The sequence below is a fragment of the Leptidea sinapis genome, chromosome 21 (genome assembly GCF_905404315.1).
Source record: "Leptidea sinapis chromosome 21, ilLepSina1.1, whole genome shotgun sequence".
NCBI classification, from domain to species: Eukaryota; Metazoa; Arthropoda; class Insecta; order Lepidoptera; family Pieridae; genus Leptidea; species Leptidea sinapis.
Window position 1 is genome coordinate 8,680,885 of NC_066285.1, and position 26,161 is coordinate 8,707,045.

Here is a 26,161-nt window from a genome sequence, read left to right on the forward strand (position 1 = left end):
TTATGTCTCAAGGCGACGAGCGCAATTGTAGTGTCGCTCAGAAGTTTTGGGTTTTTAAGGAATGCTGAGCGGCACTGCATTGTAATAGGCGTAGGCGTAGGGCGTATCAATTACCATTTGCTGAACGTCCCGCTGGTTCCGTCCCTTATTATCATTAAAAAAATGGCAAGGGAATTTGGTTACTATTTTTTAACCACTTTAAACTAAACTTTCTAATGAGCTTCCTTAAGCAGTGCGTCCAGGGCGATATGACATGGACAAAGAGCATAGACCTTCCCAAAAAGTCAGCAACGCTTCTGTGATTCCTCTGTTGTTGTTGGAAGATGTGGACGGTGGTAATCTATATATATAAAAATGTATTGCTGTTCGTTAGTCTCGCTAAAACACGAGAACGGCTTTACCGATTTGGCTAATTTTGGTCTTGAATTATTTGTGGAAGTCCAGAGAAGGTTTAAAAGGTAAAATGAATATGAAAATGCACGGAATTAAATAATTTGATTTTTGATTAACAGACTGTATCATAACTGTGTGTGTCTGTCAATATCAAATTGAAACCTTATAAATAGCCAGTATTTCAGGAAAACTCTGTTTTGTAAGTAAGCAACATCATGTGTAATTGATCGAAAATAATAATTTGTTTTTATAAAAAAGGATTTCTTTTGTTTGTTTTAAGTTTATTTTACACAAAAGTTTAGGTATTTTATGTATCGATTGAGGCAGTAGGAAGTCTGCCGGGTCAGCTAGTTATAAATATATAATTGGAGCGATTGGTGGCGGACTTAAGATCAGATGAGTCGTACGCTCGCTTATCCTCTTTTTTTTATGGAATAGGAGGACAAACGAGCGTACGGGTCACCTGGTGTTAAGTGATCACCGCCGCCTACACTCTCCTGCAACACCAGAGGAATCACAAGAGCGTTGCCGGCCTTTAAGGAAGGTGTACGCGCTTTTCTTGAAGGTACCCATGTCGTATCGTCCCGGAAACACCGCACAAGGAAGCTCATTCCACAGCTTCGTGGTACGAGGAAGAAAGCTCCTTGAAAATCGCACTGTGGAGGACCGCCACACATCCAGATGGTGGGGATGATATCGTAACTTGTGGCGTGTCGTGCGAAGGTGAAATTCGGCGGCAGGAATCAGGTTGAACAGCTCTTCGGAACACTCCCCATGATAAATGCGGTAGAAGACACACAATGAAGCGACGTCTCTACGCAACGCCAAGTGATCCAGCCGTTCACAGAGTATTCTCTTCCAATTGAAAGATGTTAAATAAAAAGGAACAAGTTTTCTTATTAAATTTAAAGGTTATTTTAAGACTGAACTTTGGAAAATACTTACATAACTGTATAATACAAAGTATGATTTTGCAGAATAAATACGCTATTAAATTGATTGATTATTTACTTGAGCACAATTCATTACAATCCACCTGACTTTAGGAAAAAATTAAATTCTTGTCGCGACATTTAAGATGGTAGCTTATTATTCCAATAATTATTGCTTTATAAATTAACATACAACATATAATATTTAATGGATTAAAGTGCGTTTGTTTTTAACTAGTTTATATTACTTCTCATTTTGAAACATTCCTTTTATTTATTGATCCGGATGTTTCGCTCTGTCAATACAAAGCGAAACTTACATTGCAGAGGGCAAATATTTATACACGAGGGACTCTTGTACTGTTATTTTCAGTTAACATTGTTATAATTTCGTTATAAATAAACATGTTTTAATCATTGAAAAAGCATTTTAAAAGTCCCGGGTTCGAATCCCGGTAGGTGCAAACATTTATATGATGAATATGGATGTTTGTTTCCGAGTCATGGATGTTTCTATGTATTTATGTATGTTTAAGTATATACAATATATTAAATATATCGTTGTCTTGCAACCCATAGCACAGGCTGTGCTTATTTGGGGCAAGATTATTTGTGTAAGAGTATTTTTTTTTGTATGATAATAAGGGACCAAACCTGCAGGACGTTCAGCTGATGGTAATTGATACGCCCTGCCCATTACAATGCAGTGCCGCTCAGGATTCTTGAAAAACTCAAAAATTCTGAGCGGCACCACAATTGCGCTCGTCACCTTGATACATAAGATGTTAAGTCTCATTTGCCCAGTAATTTCACTAGCTACGGCGCCCTTCAGACCGAAACACAGTAATGCTTACACATTACTACTTCACGGCAGAAATAGGCGCCGTTGTGGTACCCATAATCTAGCCGGCATCCGGTGCAAAGGAGCCTCCCACTGGTATGTCAATATTATTAATATTTATTTATAGAGAGGGATATGAGAGATAGTTGATAACACGATTTTCTATGAGAGATACCTAACGACACGAGCAAGACGTTGACTTGATATTAAGTTTTAGTTACGATTCATTAAGTATTAACGATGATGAAGATCGCAGGATATGTTCAAATAAAATGTGTAACGAAATTCAAAAGAATTGTTAACATAAATGACTTTCCTAATGATAACACAGATTGGGAATGGAGCAACCGGCTTTTAAATTATAAATTTGATTGAATCAAAATTATATTTAAAAAAAAAGCTCGCTAAGTTTCTTGCGCCCATTCTTCTCAGGTCTGAGGTATTCATTTCCTAATGGATAGTAGTTTTTGACTTTCAATAAGTGATTTCATATCCTATTTGAATAAAAATATATGAATTGTGAGCAATAATCAGCAGCATGATAACTGCGCTCGTCATAGACATAAGTTGTTAACTGTCATTAGTCCAGTATTTTCACTAGCTGCGACACCCTTCTACAACGACAACGAAATTCAATAATGCTTCACCGCAGAAAAGGACGGCATGGTGGTACCTCCTTTGGCCCACTGGCCTCTGAAAGCCTCCCACTGTTGATATTTATTGTATTATATAACTGTACATTTATTTTAGTTAATTATCACACCATCATGTATCCATTTAATTGACGTATATGTTAATCATGGTTAACCTAAAGTTAAAGTTAACCATGATTAACATTAGGTTAACGTTATTTTGTAATGATTAAAACATGTATGTTGTTTGGGAAACAATAAATAAATATATAATGTAATGTTTTTTGTAAGTATGATTTGGGGTTTTTAAATAAAATACTTAAATCCTAGGATCTTTTGTGTCCTCTGCTTGCGCTGGCGCGTCTGCCGTGAACTCCCTATACCTATAACCTATAAGAATGCGATATGGAAATTGAGGCTACTAGCTGGGAAACACGACTATGCCAAAGTTTAAGTAACACCCTCAAGACTTATTACTCTTAAGAGGCGTAGGATCCTCAGAGGATAAATCCTTCCTTGCTAAAGGAAGGGCGGTTATTAATGTGTAGCGGTCCTCCACACTTCGGTTTTCACGGAGCTTTCTTCCACGTACAACAAAGCTGTGAATTGAAACATTTTAAGAAATAAATATTATGACTGTTCATTGTCAGTACATTTATAAATCTTTAATAAACGTTCACAAAAATCGTCACCTTTTTGCTCTTAATAGTGATTTTTATTATTATAACACTAGAAATAAGGGATTGCTTGTAACTAATTCTAGTAGACTTCATAAGATACATAATAGCTTTAAGGGTAAATGTATACACTTCTATAATAAAGTCCCAGCCACTGTTCAGGCATTATCTATAAATAAATTTAAATGTTTTATAAAAAAATGGTTCTGTCGTAAATCCTGAAGATGAATATAGATGAGATGCTGAATATCTAAATGATCGGACAGCCTGGGACTAGATTGTGATTATTTTATAGCGATAGAAATGACTGTACAATATTGTATATTTTTTTTTGAAAACAGCACAAAAAAAGTATGCTGGGAGAGTTTCTTGCGCCGCTTCTTCTCTCTCAGAGCGCCATTTGTTTCGAAAGCGGTAGTAGTATCTAGTAGTTATTAGAAATGACATCAATTAGTTATTGATTCTAAAGGAATCAATTTTGAGAAAATAAATGCCTTTTATGCCTTTTTATGCCTTTTAATAGGCTCTGTTGTGCGGTGTTTCCGGGACGAAACCTTTCTATTTATATTTAATTTAAAGTCCGGCAACACTCCTGTGATTCCTCTAGTGCTGCAAGAGAATGTGGGCGGCGGTGATCACCTTACACCATGTCACGCTCGTTGGTCCTCCTATTCCATAAAAAAGGGCACATCCTCTGTCTTCAGTAACGGCACTTTAAGACACCCTAACCTGACCCTGGCAATGGCCTCGCATTCTAGTAGGATGTCTTTGGGGTCTTAAATGGCTTCACCATAACTTTGTTAAATATTTTTTCTAGATTGATCAAATGGTTTTAATTTGTAGCCAACCTCATTATATTTCACTCCAGAATGCTTTAACGTCAGAACTTAGTAGGTACCCGATATCCTCGTATTTTCAAATTCAGATACTCACACCGCAGCAACGGGCATTACAATAAATTTATTACTGGCGCGTGGTCCAATGTCTAGAGGCAACTCTTTTACGAACAATAAATCATCGATACCCACATGGTTCGAATTAGCAGGCCTAGATGATATCGCGAAGATTCCCTAAAAAATACAAAATATCCCACACACGAAACCGATCAACTATGATTATATGACAATAATATAAGGGTACGACGAATTAATTTATATATCATGTGGGTGGGTAAACTAATATTAGTTTTTAATGGTCGCAGAATCATTTTTGTTATTTTATAACTGTTATTTTGTGACATTTTTATTAAGATAATGTATGTCTTGATGCGGTTCCGTCTTTTGTAAAGAATACCTATTGGTCAGAAAGTTTTTGAATTTGTCTTATTAAATATATAATGGTTCTATCACCAATTATCCCAAATAAGTTTTGTGGAACATGCTTTTTTAGTAGCGGTATATTAATTACCAATTCACGATTGACTTGAGGTAAATTGAAGAGTACATCTTAAAAAATAATATTTTGTTAATAATGTTTAAGGGTGGCACACAGTAATTTTGCCGTGATTTGATGTTTTTCCTGATGTAAGTGACATTTTAAATTGACAAATAATATTTTTGTGTAATTAAAAAAATCGTTTAATTAGTTGCTTTACGAAATTATATTGTTAGTTATTGATTATGATGTCTTTATAGTATCAATAAATTCTTTGAAAGTTTTATTTAACACAGTAATTTGAACAAAATACTTTATAATGGATTAAAACTTTACGTGAAATGTTAAATATGTTTTTACATTAGATTTTTTGTCACTTTATACGCGTTATTTTTCTTTAAAAAGTTTAATTTAAATGTGTATCATTCTCGTTAATCAAAGAAAGTATTAACATAGTAATGGCAAGGCAATCCATTTATTATTCTTTAAAATAGATTCCTTTCGAATACTTAGCAAAAGTCGGTGACTGTGGTCCTCCCAGGGATCTCCTCATTTCTGATTCGATCTCGCAGGGAAACTCCAAGCATAGCCCTCTCCATTGCCTCTCTGAGCGACCATGAGCTTTCTCATGAGGTCCCATAGTTAAAGACCACATCTACGTACCGTAAGTATCACTGTAGCAGTAACACTTTAAAAATAACCACTACTAAAAACGCTCACATAAATAATAAGAGAACATGTTCTGAACAACCGATGAGAACCAAGATTTTTTCAAGTGAGAGCAATTTGTTTTCGAAAAATCTTATTGTTTTGATAAAAAATGACAGAGCTCGGGGTATCTGTTAATAAGCGTGGGCGGGGTCACAACAAAAGAGAAATTGGTTAACACCAAACGAACACAATAGCAGTTGAAGGTTTGATTCGGGTGTAAAATTAAGTTTTCTAACATTCTTTTGTTCCGCTTGCTTTAACAAAACGTTTCCTGGACGTCACTGCTTTTGTTTGTTTAGAAGATCGACACTAAATTATTGTTTTGACGTATTCTATATCGTAATTGTAGCTTCCAAATTTGATTAAACTTTTTGCTATAGTTTTAGGAAATCTTTGGTCAAATGTCTTTTTATGGAACTACTTGTGGAGTGATATCCATTTGTTGGGTATTTGCAATATTTATAATATAATATTGAGAGTAAGCTGGTGAATACGTGACAAGAGCGTGGCGTTACGCGAACGGTGATGTCTTGATTATTTCGTTCTTGAACAATTTTATAAATTAATATTTTATTTTACAATCGTGTGATCTAAAGCACATAGTCTCTTTAATTACTTTAAGAGCATGCAACTTCATTTGAGTTAAATTTGTATAGTGTTTCTTTAGGAACTTTAAACGTTATAAAGTATATATCCAACTCAGTACTCCTGATAATGTGTGTATTGAATTTCGGTAAAGTAAGCAGTGAATGTGATGTTAGATAAGATATTAAGTTGTAAGTCATTTTAAGTAAAACAGAGATATTACACGGCTAACCGCCATTTTCTATAAGTCGAAGAAACAACAAGCCCAAATAATAACTTAGCACAAGCGACAGCTCTAAACATAGACAAAACAAAGACAACAAAATATCTATTGAGTAAATAATTAAGTTTTTGGCATACAGATTAAAAACTACTTATTAAAATTAATAAGCCAGAGGTTGTTAATATCTTTAGTACTTGAAACTGAGAGACCATCGATTGAGTCCATTGCCTGTTGACGGCTAGCATAGGAGCCTTTTGCCATCTATTATTGATGACTTGTGTTATTCTTACAGATCGCGACTTGTACAAAATTAATCAAGAAATATCTCAGCGACTCCATTTAGGAACTTATCTCACTAATGATGTTTAACGACGTGACTCCACTCCTTGTTATCACTAACTGTCGTCTACGGTAGCTGAGAACACAACTACATTCCAAAGTAAACTAAACCTTACCAATTTTACACAAGATTGACTTTAGATTGTACTCCAAATTGTAGCGAAATAGTAGTAGCACTTTCAGATAGGACGTCCCTTTGTCGCCTTTGTTATCACAAAAGTAAATTAATTGACGGATTGCGGTAGCCGTTGATTACTTTTTCTGCCTTCCAAGCACTTTTGTATCTGAATTTATCTTCCGGATACGAGGTATCGATATAAGCCGATCCCGAATGATGCATTATAGCAACTCTTACTTATCAACTCTGGAGCTATCCATCAAATTATAACCTATAAGCAATTGATTTAAATCTTATGTAGTAAATATAGATTGGGGCTATAAGTGATAGGCGTATATCGATTGATTTTCGGAATGGAGAACAAAAGCCGGTAATACGGCTGTCGGGGGTATTATCGCCTTCCACAATAAATCCAGGGAGTCAGTCGCCATGGGGCTAATTACTCGGGATCCCAGTTGATATACTGTCTACTTAGGAGTCGTGATGTATGACCGCATTCAAAGGAATGGAAGCCGCGCGCCTGAGGCTGGGACTATATGGTTAAATTATAATTATGCACGTTTAGGATAACTGTGGACAAACCGCTACTAAAGTGGATCATTTAATATCAAAATGTATCGAAATATATTTATGTTATATAGTTATAACTCACAAGGTAATAATATTGACACACTTTTTACACAAATTATCTTGCCCCAAATACGTAATTGATACGCCCTGCCCATTATAAAGCAGTGCCGCTCAGGATTTTTGAATAACCCGAAAATTCTGAGGTGGCACTACAATTGCGCTCGTCACCTTGAGACACTACGGCGCCCTTCAGACTGAAACACGATAATGTTTACACATTACTGCTTCACGGTAGAAATAGGCGCCGTTGTGGTACCCATAATTTAGTCGGCATCCTGTGCAAAGCAGCCTTCCACTGGTAATTGGATCATTTACTATCAAAATATATTCATGTTATATAGTTATAACTCACTAGGTAAGAGCTACATAACCTGCCTAAATCTGTCCTGTTAAAATAAGTGAACTAAATTTATAGTTTTGTGTTATTATGAAGGAGTAGTAATCTGACTAACAGCCGTTTTCAATAATCTATCTACCCTTAGTTTAACTTACGGATACATTGCTGTCACCGTTTAATGACAAGATATTATCTATCCATAGTTATGTCCAATACAGTTATAGTCCAATGCTATATGTCATAGGTTATTGAAATGTAAGTAAGCGTAAAAGCATAGATTTGTCTACATCTAGTAAGTTAACCTAAGGATAGATAGGTTATTGAAAACGGCCGTTAGACAACATAGGTCAGATGGTTGAAGTATTTGCAAGGACTATATTGAAATTGGATTTAGTTTTGTATTCTAATTAAATAAATGAAATTAAGTAATGACTATATGTAATGAAATGTCATTGAATAAATTAGTTGTATTTTGAATATGCTATTTCTAAGTCAGTAAAAATAAAGTTTCCGGATAAAAAAACATAACAAAACCATCTCTGAAACACGCCATATGTTTTGGTATAAGTATAATTCCGATGGATTCAGTAATTTTCTCCATTTAATAAGATAAATATATAGATTATCACTAGCCAGTTTATCAATCAAGTAAAACAAAAAAAATCAACTTCGAATCAACAATCAATGCGTTTCATTCATAAAACATAAGATCCATTAAAGGCGACAATGGAGGGACCTTACGAAACTATGGCACAGCTTCTTATAATTCAACATAGAATGAGATATCTACAGAAGAATTGTGGTCGGACAACAATAAGATCTAGATTAGTGACGCGCATTGTGTCACCAAAGGGTTACTCTTTTGTGTCGCATACAAGAGATGCGCCCGCGCATAATATTTCTCGCAGTGAAATTTCGATTATCGATTCGCATGATTTCTACGGAATTGTTAAGAAATATATTATTGTAAGTCATTGTACATATTTAAAATAAATAATGGTCGCTATAGCTACGTTATAGGAAATGTGAAAATAAATTCGCTCGTTCTGCGAACAATGGAACAGCATAAGATGAAGAATAATAAACTTAATGTCAAGAAGGTAATTATTTTACTAAGATCATTTATGCGTCTAGATAGTCTCTTGTCCATAAAATAGGTCAGGTTTAATACTTCAGTGTGCGTCACAAGCTTCGTCTTTCACTCGCGATGTTTTTTTTAAAGGTACCCATGTCGTATCGTCCTGGAAACGTTACGTTATACGTTTTTTTTTATGAAAATAAGGGATGAAACGCTTATTATTTATTATCTAATTTAAACGTCTGGATAGAGTCTCTTGCTGATACACAAACGATAAAAACAGGCCAGGAATATTAGTTTAGTGTGCGTCATAAGCTACGTCTTAAACTCGCGATTTGCTCTTTGTGTTAGTGTGCGCGCATTGCACAAAATAGAGGTTAATTCTAAGCTCAATTTTTTTCGACGTTTTCACAGCTGTCATAGTCTTTCTATAAAATATATATAAATGATCTAAGTTATTTTACTTACTGGTTAGAAATTTAAAATCAACAACTATTTCTATTTTGTTCCACTAATGATAAAGTATCATATAGACAGAAAGAAATTCTTATGAGGACTGGGGAAGAGGTTATCTTGGAGAATGGAGTAATTGAACTATATGAAAAAGAACTATTTAGGAGTTCCCTAGGGTTTTAGTGTTGTAATACATGAAGCAGAAGATAGAATTTATTAAAGCTATCAATGGATTTATTCATTAAAAATATAAATATAAAAAAACTAGTAAAAAAATAAACTTAAACATTTATTGAATGGAATAGGTTTAGTCGAAAAATATTCTTTCTAGTATAATGTGAAGTGGTAACTTATATTCAAAATAGTTATAACTTGCTATATTTTCCAATTTTTCGTGCTAACGCTAACATTTGCACTGTTGCAACACGCCCACTAAAGTTATTCATCTTAACATATTTTAAATACAAACATTTTAGAAGTTTTTGTAATTATTTTTCTATGATGAAGTAATTTGAAAATTCGATGAGTGAAATATTATATTGCAATGAGCGAAAGTGATCACCTTCCTTCAAGTCATCTCCAAGTTCTATCTATTTATGACTACCACACAAAATTTTAAAATCAACTAATATCAGCCAAAAGCCTATATAACGTAGTCATTAATCACAATTCGATGAAATTTTCTATTTAATTAAATTTCTCACCATAGTAAAAATACTAAAGTTATTCATGAGATATGAATGAAAAGGTAGGGTAAGGTAAGAAAAAGGAATTACAAATATTATTTCATATTTTTGTATATAACCACAATTGATTGTAATATTCAGAAACACAATAAAACAGACGATAAGATCAAAACTCAAGCATCAACTGACAAATTGAAAGCATTGAATATAAGTCCTTGTTTACAAAACATGCCATTTTAAAAGAATTATCTTTCAATACATTGGTTAAATTGATTCGTAAGTCTCCTTTGTAACTGGTGTGAGAAATTATATGGTGACTGATCTTTATCCATAGAACTGTTAAATGTTTCAATGCGACTTTAAATCGATATAACATGCAGAGGTAGTGTTTCGTGTATTCAACATGCTTTTTTATTGGAAACACAGATGAGTTGGTCACTAGATAGAAAAGACGCCGTTTAGATAAAAACATTCCATGTTATGTAAAATGCTTGTATAGAATATTACGGTTGCATTCTTGATGCGATCGTTACTTATTGGATAAATAAGATAACGGAGTTGTGTTATTTATAACGGGATTATATTAAGATTATTTATATGGGATATGTATTAGATTATAGAGTCTTGTGCCAGATTTGTGATTTTGGCACCTATTTCGCCTCGTGTATAGGCGAAATAGCTGTCGAATTGTTTAAAAGACAAATATTGGCGGAATTAACACTAAAGAAAACTCAAAACATTTGGATAATTATGGATTTCCGCAAAGTAACGCCTAAATCAAATTTTTAATAAATATTCTTATAACGGGATTATTAACGTGTGTTGCTCTTTTTTAGCACTAGACGAATCTAAGTGAATGTATTGTATTTTAAAAAGTAATTCAAATTAAAATACTTTTATTCAAAATAGGATGTGATATCACTTATTGAAAGTCAAAAACTACCACCCTTTCCAAAGAGTATGCCTCAGACCTGAGAAGAACGGGCGCAACAAACTCAGCGGCCTTTTTTTTCATAAAAACATGGTTACAAACTAATAACGTACAATTAAATTTATTACTTATATAATAGCCTGAGGGCTGTCGCTCCATTCTCGATCTGTGTCTGTCATTAAGAAAGTTATTTATGTTACAACCTTCTCAGCTTAAAAACTAAATGTTTAAGGTATAATATCTGCAGTCAATTTCAATCAGCTATTTTTGAATAAGAAACTTTATTGTTATAAAACTTATTGCTCTTCAGAAAGGAAATTTATAATCTTTAATTGGGTGTTGATATATAGTAATAGGTCACCCAACGTTTTTCAATATTTTACAGCCATTTCGTTCTTTATCAATTATTATGTTTTTAAATATTCTGCTGTAGTAAATTAAATATCTCATCCTAATTAATTTATAAGCTTCATATACAAAATTATATGACTCTTACTATCGTGACAAATCATGTGAAAACTGAACATGATATTAATTTTTATTAAAATTTATCGTATAGGGGACATCATCGGGCAGATGTTTGAGGATTTCGGGTAAGCAAGGTGGCAACACTCAGGTGTTTGGCGGCACAAGCCGAATTGTCAACGATGTGTACAGACGCGAAAAAAATTCAAATGTTATATTTAAAGACAGTTTTACTTCAATAAATATTTATTTGTCCCGGACGGCGTAGTCAGAATACCTATTGCCTTAAATACGTACACATCTCTCGTCTTCCTAGTTCACGTGTTTTTTTTAATCAGTTATAAGACTATGACAGCTGTGAAAACATTGAAAAAAATAGACTTTAGAACTAACCTGTATTTTGAGCAATTCAAGCACACTAAGACAAAGTGTCATACAAATCAGGAGTGTAAGACGTAGCTTATCACGAACGTCGGCTTGTTTTAATCTGTTGTCTAACAGTTAGAGACTCAATCTAGACATATGAATTATCTTAGGCTTTTCACGCAAACTAACCAGGATATTGAGCTATTGATTTCCAAATATTAAAATAAAGGTGGGTTCATAAATTTATTCTCCTGTATACTATTCTGTAAATTTAAGAAAACATACTTTTTTCTGGAGCCCTGTATGTCGGACTTACACATAAAAATAATTAAACTTTTTAAGTTCCAGGAATATTCAGGATGTTAAAAGTACTAAGCTGAATTTCATAACAAATAATATATAAATACGAACTTATAAGAACCATCGTACTTCAGAAAAATACTTTCGAGTGACTAATAATATTTTGTATTAAAATTAGTATATTGGCTTATTGTATAAGAAATAGATATAAAATCGAGGGTTTTTTATATTTGCATCTATCGAGAATCAACCGTATCCCCTCACACAGATGAAGCGGTTTCACAGCACCTGTTCTTCCGACTTACTTCCCAAAAGCAGTAACTTAAGGTCAGCTTAGATTTGTAACTGAATGCTATGTAGCCTTATGACATACAAAATTTGGAATTGCAAATACAGAGATTCGCATTTTAGCGTTTCGGCGTTTATTAGTGATTTCAATAGTACTAATAAATTGAGTTATTTGATTCTAAAGTGGCTATTAATATAGTAACTCAAAAAATAATATAAATGAGAATGAATTTTGTACTTGAGTGGACTCTGTATTGGAAATATTATAAGCACTTAACAAGCAGTCGCTTGAAGAAGTAGGTCAATACGGAACTAGCAATTAAATTCCTTACGCTTTTTCGGCAATTATTTTTCATATTTTGCACACATTGCCATTACACATGTGCCTGTGTTGAATAATACGAAGTTATTATGATAATGTTCACTATTTTGGGATAAAAAAGGGTAATTTAAAAAACTAAAGAACCTAACTTCGTTTGTGTAATTTGGAAATCAAAAAATACTAAAACATGAAAGTTGTCATACCCGATTGCACTTAACTTTGTTACTTAACTTTTTAGCAGTCGGGACCCATTCTAGAAATGGAGGCTTAGTTTTTTTATGACAATAAGGGACGAGATGAGCCCTGCCCTTTACAATACAGTACCACTCCGGATTCTTGAGAAATCCAAAAATTCTGAGCGGTATTACAATTGCGCTCGTCACCTTGAGACATAAGATGTTAAGTCTCATTTACCCAGTCATTTCACTGCGAAATGAAAGTGAAATGGAAGGGACCGAAACACAATAATGTTTACACATTACTGCTTCACGGCAGAAATAGGCACCGTTGTGGTACCCGTATGGCACCTTGTGCAAAGTAGCCGGTGAAAACTTAGTTTAATAAACCTCAGCTTTCGTAAACGAGTTCAAATGCCAGTCTTGATATCGATTAAACACAAAGCGATTTCACCAATACCTTTTGACCGCGCTTACATAAACTGAGATTACAAATTATGTCATAAACAATTGAATGTATCAAATACCTGTCAAAACTGTCATCAATAAGGAAGTGGAAGGTATACCACAAGTCTGCAAATGCCACGTTAAGGTAGACCTCAAGCTTAGAGTTATTGTTTTCTAATTTTAACGGTAGTGATCGGTGCTTAAGATTGAAACAAGTTTTATTTTCTTATTTTCTACCTAAAACTAATATATATGCAGTTAGACTAAAAAGGAAATACACAAATAATATTGCTTAAATTGTTAAATATAAGTAATTAGTAATATTTACAACTGAATCTTATATATTTTAATATATTTACACAAAATATTTACATAAGGAGTGAAAACTAGGGAGAGGAGACATTTAAAGGAAGTAGGACGGGGAACTTCAGGAGGTATTAAATTGTACAAAGAAGGTTGTTCCAATTGAAGAATAATTAATGATTCACACGACTCACAACGACAGTGACACCTCTTGAATGCGATAAAATATGTTGAACGTCTAAATTTCGGCGGTCAGAATTTAAACGCGTTTAGGCTATAATTGCCTTTAGTTTGTGTTGATGAAATCCAAATTAAATCTGTTAACACGTTTACAGGTGGAAGCTTAGTTAAATTGTTCTAATCGCGTTCTTCTTCAATTGTGAAATCGGGGCTAGGTACCTCAAATCCTTTTCTGTACTCCTGACAACGTCTGTGTAAGTTTTCGTGACGATTGTTTGTCTGGTAAAGGCGTGAAAGCATAACAAACATATTAACTAACATTCAAATTTATAATATTAGTTGCGTTAAGTTATCATAGCTACCAATGAAGTAAACAGATTGAATACTTTCATTTATTTGTTTAAAACTTATAGATAAATATCTAATATTACGCATAAGAGCCCTATGCACGATTAATACTAACAATAACATGCCAATTTCAATCCAAACTAATCTTTAAATATCTTAATTAGTTACATGAATAATGAATATAAACATACTATGTACAGCGTTATAGTATAAATTAAAACATCTTTATGCAAATAAAAGTGCGCGCGTTTATGTCTAATACTCTTAGCTTGTGCAATATGTATGATTCAGATATTTTTTAAAACAACTATTGGAATTTTCGAATTTGAAAACTTTTAATAAATAAAGAGTACGCGCTCTAGTAGAAGCTACGAAGATTATAAAATAATCTTTCAAACCCATTAATAATTTTTGAAGTGATAACTACGAGTATGCTGAACATTTTATTATGAGGAAATTTAATGAGACTGAGCTATCACGGAAAGTTATGTAGCGCTGATTCAACTTAAGTCGGGTAGATTAAGGGAGCGAGAACAGTGTAAAATTTGCCAGAGTAATTTAAACAAAATTCTAATTATATATAATATAAATACTTCACCAATTATTATTGCACTTTCCAATTTTTAAAAAAAATTTTTCACTGGTTTTACTTTTTAACTCACTTTTAGATTTGTAATAATGTATTGATAAGCGAAATTAGCATGTAGTGTTGACCTTTAAATGATTTTGCACACCCTGCACATGTAATTTAAATTGTTAATTGTTTAAGAAATATTTTTATGTAAAATCGCTGGTAGACCAATAAATAAATCATTTGAATCAGTGATAAAACAAGTTGGTGCCTGACCAGATGTTAAGCGGCTTAAGCCTAAAATTTGGGAAGGATTATCTCAGGCATAACAGTAAAAATACATTTTATTTTTTTATTTAAATTAAAAATCCAAAAGATGTACACTGGTGGACAAAGGCCTTCCCCAAAGATCTCCAGACAATCGATTTTGGGTTGCCCTCATTCAATCTATTCTAGCGATCTTGACCATATCATCGGTCCATCTTATGGCGTTCAGTGACGACAGCAGTAACGAAAGACTTACGTGGTCGCCATTCGAAGATTTCACTATTCCAACGGCTATCTGTCCTTCGAGCTATGTCTGCCCACTGCAGTTCACCACTTCAGTTTCCTAATCGTCTGGTCTATATTGTCTTTGGTTCTCTTACGCATCTCCTCATTTCTGATTCAATCTCGGAGGGAAACTCTGAGATCTAGGGGGTGCTAAGTTTTATGATATTACAACATTGTTGTATTAAGTAGTTAAAACAACAAAGAAATTTCAGTAGCCCAAAAAAAATCGTGATCACGGTAAATTCACGTGCACCCAATCAGAAATCCGCTTACTTACGCACCTTGACATTGCATTTGGCACGAGTTGACAGAATTTCACCACGAAAGCTGAATCTTTTGTTAGTTAATCGAAAATTGAACAATTGCACAAACTCTTACACATATGGATGTTTCACGGTCAAATAGATCTGCCATCACTGGAATTTGCGCAAAAACCTTTTGCTCAATACACCCTTTCCTTTCACGCAACCCTTAACTTTAATTTCAATGATTTGCACAATAAATACTGTCGGCACATGCTGAGCCAGGTGTGTTGATATTATGTGTGCTAAATGTTCATTTTATAAACATTTCACCAAGTACTTATCTACGTATATTACTATATATTCATATATCTGTCTTGTATATTATTTTGTTCTGTGTATCAATTTTTTGACAAACATTCGTCAATGTTCGTCTGTAACTGTTACTGATAATGTTTGCCTGTACCTCTGTCAATACGAGCTATTAAAACCCAAGTATTGATCGATTTCGTTAAAAATAAATAACAGACAATAAATTTTATAGTTTAAGTATGACAACCAAAGTAAGTTAGACCCCAGTTACAGTGATCAACCTTATTATGTTAAGGTTCTAGTTGGGCAAAAGGAACTTTGCTTAGGTGTGGCTAGAGACTTTTATAGGCCACGACACAAATGTAAGTATCAGTGATGTACTAGATAATATGTTATCAGATAAGTAATTTTTATTCCCATTGATGTAGTTGTGAAAACCATGAAGACAAAATAGCGCCCATAAGTACTCGCGTCAATAAAAAAACACTAATTGTAAAATAGTTCTAAATGAATATAATAAGGATGCAGTATGTTGTCCCAAAAAGGTTTGCTACTCATTAAATTACTTTGGAATAACTCATCATAAATTTCAGTAGCTACCTTCGAAGACGCGAAAATTTTAACAATAATATTTCTAATTATTTGAAATGATATTATTAAATTTAATATATAAATAATAATAACAGAATAAAAAAAATTAAAGATAATTTATTAAAATTTGTAATTCTGCTAAGTCTGGTACATTTTACTCTGGCTAATCGCGCTGGCTAATTTGTTTTACCCAAGCGATCATTACATTACATTACAAAAACATCTATAAACATAAAAATTATCTAACAGAAAAAAATAGATAAATATAGCTGGAAATTATTTAAATAAAAAAATAAGTATGTGTGTACTTATTTATGCACGCAAGAAATTATACTTCTTTGGCCTAACAAAGCAAAAATCCTTAAAAATATTGATATCTCGTGCTATTCTATGTTTGTAGAAAGAACAATATTGTAAAAATGTTGCAACAATGGCGTTGATAATTAAATATTAAATAACGAATACGGCTGTACAGGCATGAACCTTTGCCTGTCCTAATAATGGACGAAGAAACCAAAAAAAAAGAGTGTGTGTGCTTATGTACACGCGTTAGAAGTTATACTTCTTTAGCGTATGGAAAAATAAATCAAATTTTAACAAATAGTTAAGATCAAAGATAGTATAACCACTCAGCATTTAAGGTTAATATAAACAAGTATAGAAAATTAATTAATTTTTAATAATTTAATATTCAATATTTATATTTATTATTATTTAATAATAATTAATAATGCTATTTATATAGCATTATTAATTATTCAGTCATATGTACATAATTTGAAATCCAATAAATATACATATATATACTAATAAATTATTAGTAAATACTATCACCGTTGTATATAAAATTGATTTAATAAAAACACCAAAATAATATTTGTTCTAAATATAAAAATACCATATACAACTTGAACATAGTTATCGATTTTCATGCCACCTAGAACTAACTTCACGATGTAGAATTCAGGTGTCGGTGCGCGCGCGCATCGCAATAATTCACTCTCATCATTTTTCTCCATCGCGCCAAAAGAAGTACAACTTCAAAATCGAATGTCGCAAACGTCAGAAAATTTTAAGAACCAAGTTCACCCTGTGTTACAGTGATGCGCGCGCATCTTAAAATTTCACTCTCATCATTTTTGCATAACGCGCCTGAAGAAGTATATATTATGTATAAGAATGATAAAAGTAAGAAGCGTAAATAACAAGCAGTAGTCTAAAATATATCGTTCCGAGCAGCCTACATTGGTGTTAACGATCCAACCTCTATAAAACCTTTGTGTACAAACATAAATCTTCAACAGCAGTTAGAATATCTCAATATGAATATAAAATGTCTACATTTATGATACTGTAAATATAAAAATTCTAAAACTCAATTGAAAACGTTTCTGTGAGATAAACTCGTTATTAATGATAGCTGTTTTGATAAAATAGAAAACCCATGAAGATTTAGGGTATCTTGGAGTTATCTCTTGTGGTTCGATGCGATAATGCTTTTTTCTTGTTTCTGAATTTCTTTTATCTTTGCATATTTTTTTACGAACTTTATCATTAAAATTTATTGCGTCATCGCAATAAATTTTAATTTACACCTTTACATAATTATGTCATTGTGATTAATATATTTTTAAATTACAATAATTATTATGATATTATATAAATATGTATTCAGTTTAATTTGGGGGATAAAAGCGTGTAATTTTAATCAATCGTGTTTAATAATTTTAATGATCATTAATTGCTCCGTTTAAGTTTTGTAGCTTATTGGGGAAATACATCTTTTGAAAATAAAATTTATGCACGATGCGGGACTAAACCCGCGACCTCTCGCGTTCCTTGTAAGCGCTCTTCCACTGAGCCAACCGTTCGAATGACGTATCTTTGATAAATCTTGTGAGTCTTGTTCAACTCTCAGGCTGTGGCTTCATATACAGAATCTATTTTACAGTTGTTTACCTGCTCTACCCCAATATTTGCGTGTATGAAAATTGAATTGAGATGTCGAATTTTAATAAAAAAAAGATTGAAAATGACGAGATATTGTCGTACTGAAGCAGTTATTTATGTTTAGCACAGGATTTTTAAGGTCAAGGAAACTTTATTAAGATATATAACACAAAATATTTTCTGTTTTGAATGGCAAAAGATCCTCGTTATTGGTAATAATAGCTAGGTAATAACAGTTAATGATTATGATAACTATGTTGAAGATTTTAAGCTAAAGACTAGTTTACAATTATTTCTGATAAAATTGAAAGACTTCTTCTCTTCATACACAGTATTCTCATTATTTCATTTTTCATTTCATCTTCTCTCCTTCCCACGAGCACATAGCCGGTCCAAGGTTTGAGTCTCCTTAAGAGACGCGACTGTTGTTGCGTGGTATTTGCAGCCTCCACGTCCTATGCCGCTACAAAAGACTTTAGAGCCGATAGCATAGAAGAGGTTTTCAGTTATTAGGGGGTTAGACATATGGGCTCCGTTTCGGGGTATTCAATACGTAAATATGTTCTTCTCCTCTGCAAAAAAATACTCGAAAATATATACAAACCCAAAGATATCGTCAGAGTAATTCCCCTACAAAAATATTCGACAAGTAGTATCGGTAATGTTATTTTGTACTTTAAGCATTACCAATTTATTTAATCAAAAGCATTTCAATAACTATAAGTACTTATTTTGACTTCGAAATTAAAAGTCTTCATACTATCCTTTGAACATCAAAAAAAAAATGGAAGTTTTAATGATTCCGAAGTGTAAAAATTACGATAAGGAATACTAGGTATCGTTCTCGTCTTAAGTGGTCGATAAGCTCCGTTAAAGTTATTTTTTTAATTAACACATAAAGGCCAGATATCTTAATCTCATTGGCGCCAATTCTTGAAAGAGCTTACCCTTTGATAAAGCCTCGACATCTTTATCAAGTATAGCCGTGGGGCATTCCTATAGATCGGGATATGTAATGCAAAAAATCCATTGGTTCTTCCTTAATTAATGGGTGGAGAGTTTTAGTTTTTATGAACTGGACCACCCTTAGCAAACACGTGAATTTACATAATATGAATTTATATAGTGATTTTTAGTCATATTATTATTTTTAACTTTTTATTTATACACACAAAATAAGCTTAAGCTATATGAGAGAATTCCATCAAAATATAAGTAAAAATTAAACAAAATTAAATTAAAAAAAAACAATCAGGGATCAGGGATAGTTAGGGATCCAGTTCGATCCTGTACGATTTCAGTTTTGGCTTTCATCTATCACGGAGAGTGTTCTTATAGCCGCCAACTTTAAAATCAAATACTGTTGTCACCATATAGATTTATGGTTATAAACTACGCGACCTACCCGATAAGAAGTACTTAGATTTTTAGGGCTGGAAACTTGTTGGATTTTTTTTTTCTATGTTGTGTGTTCTAGTTCTTTAAGTTCACAACGACGGTCAAATTGGTGAACTTCACACACAAAATTTGAAATTCTTTGCAGTGTGTAAGTTTCCTCACGGTGTTCTCCATCAAGGTAAGAGCATCATATATGAGTTTGGAAATTGATGCAACGGCCGTAGCCATTGCACCACTGACTCTCTGTCACTCCAGTGCTACCTTTGTAGTTGCAATCTGATAATATCATAAATAATCCACATGATTCTTTATCTCCCATTTCCATAGAAAAAACACAAACTCACTTCGTGAATATTACAACGACTTTGATATAAATAAACTAGTCAAAATATAAGAATTTATAGAAAACCATTATTTATCCAGTATCCGCTTGAAATATTTAATCAAATATTTGTCAGGGATCCAGGGATAATTAGGGATCTAGTTAGAACGACTGCTCAGTGTTGTGTAGAGACATTGGTTTACAGTACGATTTAATTTTTTTCATTCAAAAATTACGCAGAGTGTTCTTACAGCCTACTTTAAATAACAATATCACGGAAGAAAAAGAAAGAAAGGGTTACACTTATAAAACTTCACCATATATATCGTCGGTCTTCCAGAGCTGACTTCAACTTCTTTTATTCCTGATGCGTTCGCCTGTTCCCTTTTATCACGTCCCTGAACGAATGATGCAAAGTAGAAGGACAGACAAGTATACGTGTGACAATTACCATCAGCTGAACGTCCCGCTTGTCTAGTCCCTTATTGTCATAAAAAATTCGACCTGTTCTTCCATTGTTCATCAGTAATAATAATAATAATATTGACACACTTTTTACACAAATTATCTTGCCCCAAGTTAAGCATTTATAGCCTGTGTTATGGGTTACAAGACAATGATATATTTAATACAATATACTTACGTAACACACATAAATTCATATAAACATACATAAATAAATTTAAACATCCATGACTCGGAAACAAATATCCATTCGAACCCGGGACCTCTAGTTTAGTAGGTAGGATCGCTAACCACTCGGCTATACAGGTCGTCGTGGTGCAGTTCACTTTTACCCCTTCTGTATCTCAGAAACCACCTCAATTTTAGTCACAGAGTATAAGTGTAATAAATTTAAAAATAAATCTACAGCTGCTTTTAATTTAAGACGCATAATTAAATCAGCACAACAAAGTTAATGAATTTCTTATTAGGAATTTCTGAATACTCGTAATTTAGAAGCAAGATATAATTATTATCAATGCAGTGCGTGGGAAAAGTGCGTCGAACAGCGCAAGCAGTGCCGTCTGCTATAAATCACATTATAACAAGACGAGATTTATACCACTTAAAGTAATTATGTACGAATGAATTATATGGCCTGTACATTTTAATATAAATTAACTCTTTGTTTCTTTGAACACAGTTTCAATCATTCATTTCTTAAGTTGGCTTAGGTTTTATTTTAGCTTAAATATTACAGTTACATAAAAATAGGTGGTAGAAGTGAGGACACTTTTTCCAATTACTTTTTTACTCGATTGCTTAATGTTCTTTCATATAATACCGATAGGATGGAGCAATCGTGATTTTTTAAAATCAGCAACAAAGGCCTTCCCCAAAGTCTCCACGACGATCGGTCCTGCGCTGCACTCAGCCAACGTATTCCGGCGATCTTTACCAGATCGTCGGTTCATTTTGTGGGAGACCTTTTTTTTTGTAGTACATATATTCATTAAGTAATAATATTAATTACAATCTATTTAATTATAATTGTGTTTTAAAGTAAAATAATTACTCTGGTATATTTACGTCTGACTAATCAAGCTCACTCAGTCGACTGGTGCCTTAGTTCTTACCCAAATAAGTTTTCACTTCAAAATTCGTGAATGTCACTTAAATCATAATAACATTGACTTTTCATGTTTTAATCTTAATAAAATTCGAGGCAATTTAAAAGATCGATTTCTAAAATTGTACTAAAAGTTTCTAAATTAAATAATAGCTCTTTCTTAAAATGTTGCTTCATTCAAATTTCCATTACCTTAACTAGGCACAAGTTAATTAAAATATATTAGTTCAGCTACAGGCAAAAGCATTTATACGGTCTGATGTGAAAGAGTTGTAGCCATATTTCACAAAGCGTTTGAAATATTAAGCCAATTATAGAAAGGAAATAAGAGAAAAAGCTCCTAAACATTTTGCTCCCGGCGGCCAATACTGACTGGCGTGTAGGGCCACTGTTTGGACCATATTTAGATATTTTTTGCGAAACATTATCAAAAATAGGCCGTATCCATACGATCTCATTCCGGTGATTTATTGTTTAGAATCTCTGATCTACACTTGTTAGTATTCAGATAGGATTTACATATGATTATACGGATTAGACTCTACCGCGATGTCTAACGAGCTGTATATTGTGTAACTAATTTGGATCTTTTATTTTTAATAGTTAACAGAATATGGCTGTTTTGACGAGTTCTTTGATCATATTGTTTTAGTGCCTTGCAGTCTAGCTTTTGTCGTAGATTCATTGAAGACACGATACAGTTCCCACCCATTTTTTGGTTTCGTACAATAAAAAAAAGTACCTACCGTTCGAGAATTATAAAGTAGGTATTTTTTCATATAATGCCATTAGGGCTGGCCGTGCCTTCAAGGATTGATATTTAAGGTAGATTACCTTACGAATACGACGTGTTTTGTCTCTCCTAGAAGTACCGATAAAGAGAAAGAGAGTACGGGTTGATGATAACCGCCACTCATGTTACTGTCTTAACGCCATAAAGTTGGACCTTTGCCTATAAGGTTTTTATACATGCTTTTAATGAAGGTACATAATTCTTGTCTAATTCAAATTCAAAATTTTTTATTCAAAATAGGATGTGACATCACTTATTGAATGTCAAAAACTATCACCCATTGCAAAACGAATGCCTGAAACCTGAGAAGAATGGGCGCAAAAAACTCAGTGGGCTTTTTTTTTTCATCATATACAATGTTATATTGTACAATTGAAACTTATTATTTAATAGCCTGAGGGCGGTCGCTCATTTCCCAATCTGTGGTATCATTAAGAAAGTCATTTATGTTATAGAAACCTTTACCACGCAAACGTTTTATAACAATTCTTTTGAATAACGTAATACTTTTGTTTTGAACATTTTCTGGGATCTTGTTGTAAAAGCATATATATCGCCGTACAAAAGTCTTAATAACTTGATTTAGCCGAGTAGTAGGCATTATAAGTTCATGTTTGTTCGTGGTGTTAACATTATGGCTATGACAGGTTCTAGCAAATTCACTTATGTGCCAATATACATACATTACATTATCAATGATATATCGTCCCGATAACACTGCACCAGGAAGAAAGATCCTTGAAACTGCACTTCGGAGGTGCATCATATATTTGGAAGCTGTGAACGCTATTTGAAATTGTGCCAAGTGCAATGTTATGTGCTATTTTGGTAGTCGTCGTCAGGAACTATGTCATATAGGTCTTTGGAACGCTCCTGTGATAATTGTGGTAGGATTCATCATCATCATCATAAGCCGGAAGATCATCCACACCTTGTCAAAGGCCTCCCCCAAATATATCCACGACGATTGGTCCTGCGCTGCCCTCATCCAACGAATTCAGCGATCTTGACCTGGTCGTCGGTCCATCTTGTCTAACACTGCGTCTTCCGGTACGTGGTCGCCATTCGAGGACTTAACTGCCCCAACGGCCCACTGCCACTTCAGTTTCGCAATCATTTGGGCTATGTGACTAGGTTACATTGGTTCTCCTACGGATCTCCTGATTTCTGATTCGATCTTGCAGGGAAACTTCGAGGTAGGAGGATTAGATTAGCAGTAGGATTACAAATTAAAAATTATTTAATTTAAATAACACAACAATATGAGACCAATGAAATATACTTCTTAATAAACTTGTTAAGAGTACTGTATGTCGGTCTAGTTATACATTCAGCGGATTAACAATAGCTTCAAAACGTCGCAGTTACTCTTGTATTACGATACATACTGCTTCCAAGTGTGACAAGCACGAAAAAAATTGTCAAAAATTTTTCATGTTTCTTTTAATTTTATCCATGAATAACTACACTATTATCATTCATTTTTTTATGAAAATAAGGGACGAGACGAGCTGGACGTTCAGCTGATGGTTATTGATATGCCCTGTCCATTACAATGCAGAGCCGCTCAAGATTATTGAAAAACCCAAAAATTCTGAGCGGTACTACAACTACGCTCGTAACCTTGAGACATTAGATGTCAAGTCTCATTTGCCCAGTAATATCAGTAGCACGGCACACTTCAGACCGAAACAGAGTAATGCTTCATGGCAGAAATAAGCGCCGTTGTGGTGCCCATAATCTAGCCGGCATCCGGTGCAAAGGAGCCTTCCACTGGTAAACTGGTACATTCATATAGATCAGTACTCATAAATAATTTAACTCCCCAGTGACAGTACCATGTCTGACCATACTAATGTATTAACTGACGTCAAAAGGTATTCTAAAAGTATAGATTTTTACAAAATATATGTTCAAATGAATGTGTTGAATCATATACATATTATGTTTATTCAAAATAAGATTTCGTCAATTGGTCACTGAATGTCTAGATGAGGCTATTGATACTAATCACTTATTTTAAAATTGAATACTTCAAACAAATGGTAAACAATCCTTAAAATAGTATTTTCCATTGCGACGTTTTTATTTCAACTAGAATCAGATACATTTAAAAAATAATTAATTTCGCTTTGGCAGATTTTATAAAATCAGATATTATTACACAGTCCTTTTATAAAGTATTTCATTTACATGAGTATTATTATAAGTTCGCAGTTGTCTAAGAAAATACGAGATAGAATCTGGAGAAACAGTTTTTCGAAAGACTCATCGTTGTTGAAGTCAGTTCAAGTTGAAATTCAGGCCCGCATGGTCTGAATTTCACGCAATAAAACTATGAACAACCAATACCTTATCACTCATAGATAAACTTTATCAATCTCCTCTCTTGTGTGTCTCTCGGCAACAATACTTGGTACAGGGTCGATATATCGGGGATTAAAAAGTAATAAGCCAAATGCACCTACACTCGCCACGCGTGACTTTGAGCGGGATAGTTTCGTCTAGAACCAAAGAACCCAACCGGACAAACACCGACTCAAACCCGTTCAATAGGTAGCACATACAAATAATAGTAATTTAGTAATATTAAAGGTATAAGATTTGCATAAGAGGTGTATTAAATTAAATCTTTATATAGTTATTTTATATTTTTGAGTTTTTGAAGTCGGTTTTTTTAAACGTAGTTATTTTAAATTATATCACCGGTTTTAGTTTCTATGCTTTCAATCCTCGGCAGTAGTACACGCCGTGAAGTGCCGAGGGCAACCGCCAACCGCCCAGGAAGCTCAACTCATCGCGCGAATAAGAAATAAATTCCGTTGCAAGCGTAACAAAGGTAAAGTTAAAGGAAGCGTTAATACCGCGGGCTATAGCTCGGACACTCACGTACTACGCAATTCCCTTGCCCTTAAAACATTATCGTGGGACTGCAGTTAACATATTTTTATGGCTACATATTCTTACATTATATTTTTATTTATTTTTTGATGTTTTTTATTTTTACCAGTGGGAGGCTCCTTTGCACAGGATGCCGGCTAGATTATGGGTTCCACAACGGCGCCTATTTCTGCCATGAAGCAGCAATATTTCAGCATTACTGTGGTCCGGTCTGAGGACGCCGTAGCTAGTGAAATGAGACATAACATCTTATGTCTCAAGGAGACGAGCGCAATTGTAGTGCTGCTCAGAGTTTTTGGGTTTTTCAATTATCCTGAGCGGCACTGCATTATAATAAAAAAAATATATATTGGATGGTTGACTCAGTTGGTAAGAGCGCTTAGACGTAACCCGAGAGATAAGACTATCCGGGACTAGATTTCATAATGTAGTCCCGGACAGTCTTATATATACATACATAAATATACAATATTCTACTGTCATTGCTATTGCTATAAAATAATCATTTATTTGATTTTATAAAAAATAGCGCAAAAAAGAATGCTGTGAGAGTTTCTTACGCCGTTTCTTTTCTCTCAGAGCGCCATTTATTTTCAAAGCGGTGGCAATACTATAACTGACTGTGTTTTGATAAAATATATGCCTTTTATGCATTTTACAGTTCCAGCATATCTTATGATTTGTGGATGTAAATGGGCGGTTGCCTCACCATCTCACGTAAATTAAAAAGTATAGATTTATTAGAGATCAGCCGTATCCAGACATATCAAATGACAGCGATAAAAGGCATAAAGGCATAAAAGGCATTTATTTTCTCAAAA